We start from the raw sequence: 8,041 nt of genomic DNA on the forward strand, positions 1-8,041 counted from the left end.
TAATGAAAAAGGGACTTTAATGAAAAGAAAAACAATTATTTCTTTAGAAAAAGAATTTTTAAATAATAAAGACTTTATGACCCTCTATATTCATTCCTGACCAAACATAGTCAAAATAAAAATTAAAACAAAAATCCAGATAAAAACAAAAACTGCACATGTAAGCAGTATCTGCCCCTCCTCAGTTATCACTAATGGGAAAATAACCAGCTTAAACAACTTTGTAGGAAAAATACAATTGACCTACAGTTCAAAGACAAAGAGCAGAACAGGCTGTATTTTATTATGATGTTAACACAAATAAAAGAGAAACAAACATTTCTCTCACTGCTTTGCTCTCATAGTACACAGGATTAAAAGCAACAGCTGGCTTTGCCTTCCTGAAACCATTGATCATGAACACGATTGCCTAACACTGACTTACAGCTTTTTCATGCACTGATTTGAAGGTATATGGAGAGAAGCGCCTAGCGTTTCTGGGCCGGGACCGCTCTCTGCCGGAGTCCTGTTAAATCTGTAGCGTGCCCTTGCGTCTTCTCCCTCAGCTCAGGCCTATGTCCCAACACTTCACTAATTTGTGTAGCAGTTTCATGATTTTGCCATATCTGTGTGCTACTTCTTACTATTAATTTTATTTTTAGCAGTTAACTATTATAATATTAAGTATATTTGTTCTTAAAAATAGATTTCATATTGTATCATAAATAGGAAACCAATGTCACATGCCATAAATGGATTGTACACAGAATGCCAATAAATGCTTTCTGAATGCTCTTATCAATGGGATAATCAAAATTGTGGTGTATTCAAAACAGTTGAAAGCTAATTTAAACATTGCCCAGTATATGAGTGGGTGTCACAGTATCCCCTACAATCATCTGGGGTCTGGTCATCAGTCAGAGGACCATGCTTGGGAAATGCAAGTTAAGAGCCATGTATAACAAGACCAAGACTGATGATGCTTCAGATTCTCAACATGTTAGACATTTTACACAAGAAAATAATATGAATTTCATATCATGCTCTGAGATGACTCAGCATAGTCTATCAGGCCTCCCCATATTGGTGGGGGTAGTCTGTTCAATACTCTCAGTACTCAGTCCATGAGGCATAACAGGTTTCTTGCTACAAAGACTGGGTGCTCTGCATCTGCCCTGATCATTCCTCTCCTGATGTGCTGTTCTCTCACCAAGTTCACTTCCTTAGTTAATTGCTATTAATGTACACTAGCTGTCATATAAAAGTCAGAACAACTTAAGGGTATAAATTAAACCCATCAATAAGATTTGGCAAAGATGTAAAATTGAAACTTTCTGTTTCCAGGTTTACTTACCTCCAATATTAGGCTAACATCAGAATTGTGTTTATTTTGCCTTCTCATCAGTGTTATCAACCATCACCTGTTTAAAATCTATTTTTGTTTCCCTCCGAAGTCTGCCATTGAGCAACTTGCAATCCCATTTCTAGAAACAAATGATAAAAATGACAAAATAAATTATGCCTAAATCACACCAGGACTTTTGCCAATTAACACAACTTGATTGAACATAATCCATTTCATTTTTCAATAGTCAACTCAAAAGCATATCCTTTTCTTTTATTTCTTTGATAGTAACTTTACTTATTTGCAATGACAATTAATTTTGTCCCCTTTTTCTATTGATAATAACTCACCTATTTTCACTTCTTTTTCCTCACTGATGCTTATCACAGTGTTTTGTACTTAACAACTAAATAAACACTTCCTGAATCAGTTTAGGGAATGAGTAAATAAAAAGTGATTATATTCAAACAAGTCTCTATTACAGTCTTCAAAAATAATATGCGGACTTTTGGAAATAAAATATTTATCATTACTTGTATAACAATACAGTCAATTGCTAATGAAAATTAGTTTTGAAAATATGATATTTAGGAAAGTAACGTTGTATTTTAAAATGTAGTGTGTATATTTTTGTATACAGGACAATGTTCTGTGTACAAAGGTTGCTCCCTCTTCCAAGGTAGAATGAAAAAAAAATTATACTTTTATCTTAATTTCATTTAACAAAATGTATATCAACACATGGAGAATTTACTTCACCAAATTTTGGGGGTTTTTTATAACTTAAAACTATCATAACTAGGTCACCTAATAAGAAGTTACGTTCGGATGTAGAGACTAAAGCCTTTAGAGTTGTTTCATTAAAGCTTAACTAACAAACTCTTAAAATGATTTATTCTTTTACCTAGCTATTATTTATTACTAAGACTTGAATCAAAGTTAATCATTCTCCGTATTTTTATTGTTTAAAACATTTGAAATGATGAATTATTTCCACACTGGAATTTTAATTAATTGCACATGTCCTAGTTTATCATTTATTCAGCAAATATTCTGCCCATGTGAGTCAGGCACTTCAAGTATATAATGATTACTTATTTTTTTGGTTCATCCTGTTTAGTTGAGGATATTTTGGTTTCAAGTAAAAGGAACACATTACAGCCAGCTAAATAATAAAGCCATTAGAGGAGAAGGAATGTGGAAGTGGGATGAATAAAATACCGAAAATGGCTCATAGAAAGCCAAGGGCAGGGACCCCGTAGAGTGAGAGTTCACGGAAATACCAAAGGAAACCGTTCCTGGGAACCCAAGTTCCTTTTTCCAAAGGAGGCTTCCTCTTCCTTCCTCTGGGCTCAGGTTTAAAATTTAATGAATGACATGGCAACATCCTTCATTTCATAGAAAACATCATCCCATGATGTTTTAGCTGAAATGGGATGTTTAGCTTCTTCTCTTGATGCTGCCTCATGTTCTCAGTCACCCAAATTTTTCAAAGAAGAATCCTATTGTTGGATTTACTTTTCCAAACCAGACCGTTTCAAACCAGGAGTGGCTGCCCCTCAACAGCTTTCCCAGCAGGAGCTTACTGGCTCAGCAGGGCCTCAGGGCAAACAGGATTTCTTAAGTGCCGCAAACTTTCCTGGACATTTCTTTCCAAAAGCTTGTATTTGTTGAGATAGATAAGAATATTATCCAAAGCCTTCTTTGCATATTTGGAGGTAGAACCTAGTATTACCTATAGTTTTATCAAATAAAATGTTGACTTACGACCTATTTTTTCCTATGTCACTCTCCAAGTGAAATTTTTAGCAGATCATAGGCCCAGGATGTAGACTAAATTCTACTTTCTAAGATATTTTTAACACTTCATTTAAACACTTTTCAAATTATTTTCTAAAGTTTTATTTCAGCTCTGTGTCTCTATCTTCATAATACATTTGGGCTGATATTTTCTCTTCCTATTTTGCTTTGATCAAGACTGGAAGGCAAACCACACTTATTCTTGGCAGAAGAAGGCAGGCAGTAAACTGTTTTTTATATCTGGGAGAAATATTTCTAACATAAAAATCATTCATCAGCAGAAATTTTTGAAAAATCCTGTGCAGTTTCTTTTTAAAGCTATTTCCTTTTTCCTATGAATTCCTCTTTTCTTGTTCCTGCTACATTATCCAGTTGATATTATTCTTACTATCTGTATTTGGTTGGATTTTTTTCCAGTTGGAAATAAAAATACGCATTATTTAAACATATATTTCAACTGTCTAGTGTATAACTTTTCTCTGGTTTTTATTTTATTTAATAACACATCATATCTTGTTTTTCTTTCATTAGGTTGATACTTTGTCTATTTGGAAAATCTATAAATGACGTGGACTTGTAACAACATAATACCATTAGCATACCCAACACATAGTATAATAAAAAATGTGTTCTTTCCTGATCGGCTTTAAACATATCTTTTTTAAAATGGGTTTTCTTAGCTTGAATCAGTAAAAGACTACTTGGAGCTTTGATTTTGTTTGCTTTCACTTTTGTATACTTCTGCTCTTTCAGTATTTCCCTTTTCTCAGTTCCTACTATGCTCTTTAGATGAAGACTTAATGGCAGTATTTAAGTTTTGTCTATTTCCTAAATGTCACCCCGTATTAAGTCAATACGTCACCCCTTAAGGAAGTAACAGGCACGCATTCTGAGAAAGGTTATGTTTTTATTTCCAGTTGCTTGTTTCCTTGCCAACATTAAATATGACAAATTTCAAACAAAAATATTGAAAGATTTTACAGTCAATATTCATATACACACCACTTAGATTTGACAATAAACATCTCATTATATCTGCTTCATTAGTTCTCTGTTCATCTACTCATTCTCTATTGATTCAACAGTCCAACTTACTTTTTGATGCATTTCAAAGTTGTAGACACTGTATTTTAGCCCTAACCATTTTAGCATGCATTTCACTAGCTAGAATACAGTAGTTATTTTGGGTTTTGCTTCCTTTGAGGTAAAATTTATATACAATAAAATGCATAAATCTTAAATATATTATTCATTGAGTTTGGACAAATGCACAAACCTGGACAACGAAAATCTTACCCCTATCAAGACATAGAACATTACTATCACTCCCAAAGATCTCTCTCATGCTCTTTTTCTAGTAAATCCCAGGCCCATGGCCACAGAAAACAGCCTCTGTTCTGACTTTTCTCCACAATATATTTGTATTTGTATTTTGAATAATTCTTTTAATATGCTCCAGTTTTCAACATTAGCCAAAGCATTATTTGATTAGACACGGTTACACGGCAGTAATAAGAACGATGTTATGGTATCTGATGGTCTAAAAGCAGTTCAAACATCATGCACTCTCTGATTTGATCCTCCCAACAGCCTTACTTTACAGATGAGGAATCTCAAGCTGCTAAAGACAGAAAAACCTATTTCAGCACATCCATGAGTCCCAGATTCACCAACTCCAGAGCCCATGTTCTTTGTTATTCCATATGGTGCAGCTGTTCCAATATTACTGAATTATGAAATGATAATGCCGAAGCTAACAGGTATTCATCTCTCCTGAGTGACTTGGCCACTGCATGGTCACCCTGAACAGTGAAGCCCACCACTTGACAAACAGATCTATTTGTTCTGCAGTGCATTACTATTAAAATTATCAGGAAAAAAAGGTAATTTGACAATTGAGGAAATTTTCCAAAAAGAAAAACAGAATAATATACAAAAGGAGAAAATCAAAATGGAGAGATAAGACATAAAGCAGGAAAAAGTTTTTCTAACCTATTATCAATATATTTATTACTGCAAAAAACTAACATGAATAAAACAAGAATCGGCTAAAAAGAACAGAAAACAAGGGAAAAGATGGTAAAAAAATAAATATATGGTAGCACAAATAAAATATTCAGTAGAAATATTGAAATATAAAGGCACATGAATCTCACAAATGTAGATAGAGTAAAAAAGATAAGTAGAGAACAGGAGATAAAAGATAAGATAACTTGAAGTTGCATTCAGAAGTTTCCAGATCTGAATAAAAGGAATTGCAAGAAAAGAAAGCATACACAAAGAGATGGGGATGAGATGTATTAGTTTGGTAGGGCTGCACAGGGTACTGCGGACTGTGTGGCTTCCACAGCAAAGTTTATTTTCTCACGGTTAAAAAGTCTAAAGGTCTGAGGTTAAGATATTGGCAAATTTGGTTTTTTCTGAAGCTTCTATTTTCCTCTTGTAAATGGTTGTCTATTTTCTGTGTTTTCATAATGTCTTTACTTTGTATGTGTGAGTGTCCTAATCTTTTCTTTTTGTAAGAGCACTAGATTAGGGCCTACCCTAAAAAAAAAACAAAAAACAAAAAAAAAAAAAAACAAAAAAAACAACAACAACAACAAAAAAAACTTATTTAACTTAATTCCCTCTTTAAAGACCCTGTTATCAAAGACCATTCTCAGGTCTTAAAGGTTAAGATTTTAACATATAGAGCCCTGGCTGGCATAGCTCAGTGGACTGAGCTTGGTCTGTGAACCAAAGTATCGCAGGTTCAATTCCCAGTCAGGCCACATACCTGGGTTGTAGGCCACAGTCCCCAGCAACTGCACATTGATGTTTCTCTCTCTCTCTTTCTCCCTCCCTTCCCTCTCTAAAAATAAATAAATAAAATCTTAAAAAAAAAACCCAACCCCCCCAAAAAAGATTTTAACATATGAATTCTCACTGCTATTATATTCTCTCTAGACATAAAGCCCAATTCCCTTCAATCCTCACTCACCTTTTACTGATGAACACAACTGCTTCATCACCATTTATGCAATCACCTTGAGACAGATCTCCCGACACCATGCATACTTCAGACTCTCATCCATGCAGAGCTCCGAGTATTCCGTCATCTTACCCTGTCTCCCACCTTCTTCTTCCTGAATGTTTCTACTGTTTTCTCCAGGAATCATAGCTGATCACTAGCAAAATCTACCACAAACCTCAAACTCTACCTTAAAATTGCACTTTCTTGCTCAGACTAGAACCTCTCATCAAGGGCTGATTCTCCTTCAGTCCTTGCAGTCAAGGCTCTCTCACACCCATGGCCCTGTGAGGAAAGATAATAGGAGGAGCTTCTTTGCACCTCTTGGTTGTCTTTCTCATGCCACTCTCCCCCTTCTTCTTTAAAATCCTTAGCAAGGAAGCTCCTGCTTCCAAAATCAAACCACTTACTTTCCCCCCTTCCTGTTGTCATCTACAGATTTCTGAGCCATTACCCATTTTTCCATGCAAATTTCAGCTCATGGATTACTGATGCTCCAATCCATACAGTCCAGTCAGAGCTGATATTGCAATATCCGTGTAGGTGATCCTTGCAATAGTCTTTCAGCTCAGGTTTTATGCTTTCCTCCCTTATACAGTGTTGTTCTCTACACCATATCTCAGCCACTCATTCCTGTGGCAGGTTATGCCCTAGACTTCATCATTGCCAATAATTGTGTTTATTTATAAACTCAATTTCTGATATTCCACTCTCTGACCATTCTTCCCTGTATTTCAGAGCATTCCCTCTTGATATGCAACTTCAATAATTATTCGAACTTACAAGGATATCTGAGCCATGAGAATCTATTAAAATTATTACTATTTTTCAATCTCTAACTTACTTTGTGCATTACATTCTATAATGTATCATTTTAGTTCTTCTGTTGTAGAAACTCTAAATTACTTGCCCCTCACTCTCACTCCCACATTTACCTGAAACAACCTTGATCATCATCAAATTCAATTCTCTTGCTTATTAGCCCATTGCTCCAAAGCACTATTATAGAAATTTCCCCTTTATTGGATTTTCCTCTTCATTGCTTAAACATCAAATGAAATAAAGAAAGAAAGAAACCTTTGCATAAGACCACACTGTCCTCCAACTACCACTAAATTGTCCATTCTTTTTCATGGAAAATTTTCAAAAATATTTATACTTAGCTCCACTTCCTTTGTACGCCCTTTGTATTTACTGTAATCTGTGTTTTACTCTATACATCCATGAAAATACTCTGGGGAGTGTCACCAATAACTTCACACTGTTAAATGTAATAGTTAATCATCAATCAATTTTATCTTACTTGTTTTATCAACAGGAGTTTTAACAGTTGATCATCTCCCACTCTTGGAATGTAGGACTTCACACTCAATTCCACTTTTCTGGTCTTCTCAATCTCCTTTGCTAGTTACTTCCCAACTCTTCAACTTTCTAGGGTTGGAACACCTCAGACTTCAATCCACAATCTCTCCTTTTGTCTATCTATGCTCACTCCTTGGGTTATCTTTTTCTGAGATATAATTGACATTAACATTTTGTAAGTTTAATGTGCGTAACAATGATTAGATACATGATGAGATCCACAATAAGGTTAGTTATAATATCCACCACCTCGCATAGTTGAAATTTGCGGGGCGGGGGGGGGCGGTATGGTAAGAACTTTTAAGATTTACTTTCAGAAACTTCAAATACAATAAGTAATACAGTATTGTCAACTGTAGTCATCATGCTGTACATCACAGCCCCAGAACATATTCATACTCGAACAGTCTAACTGCAAGTTTGAAACCTTTGATCACCTCCACCCATCTCCCCCTGTCCCCACCAATCTACTCTCTATTTCTGTGAGTTCTTTTTTTTGGATTCCACAAATAAGTGAGATGCCAGTATTTGTCTTTCTCTGTATG

The sequence above is a fragment of the Phyllostomus discolor genome, chromosome 2, assembly GCF_004126475.2.
Source record: "Phyllostomus discolor isolate MPI-MPIP mPhyDis1 chromosome 2, mPhyDis1.pri.v3, whole genome shotgun sequence".
NCBI lineage: Eukaryota > Metazoa > Chordata > Mammalia > Chiroptera > Phyllostomidae > Phyllostomus > Phyllostomus discolor.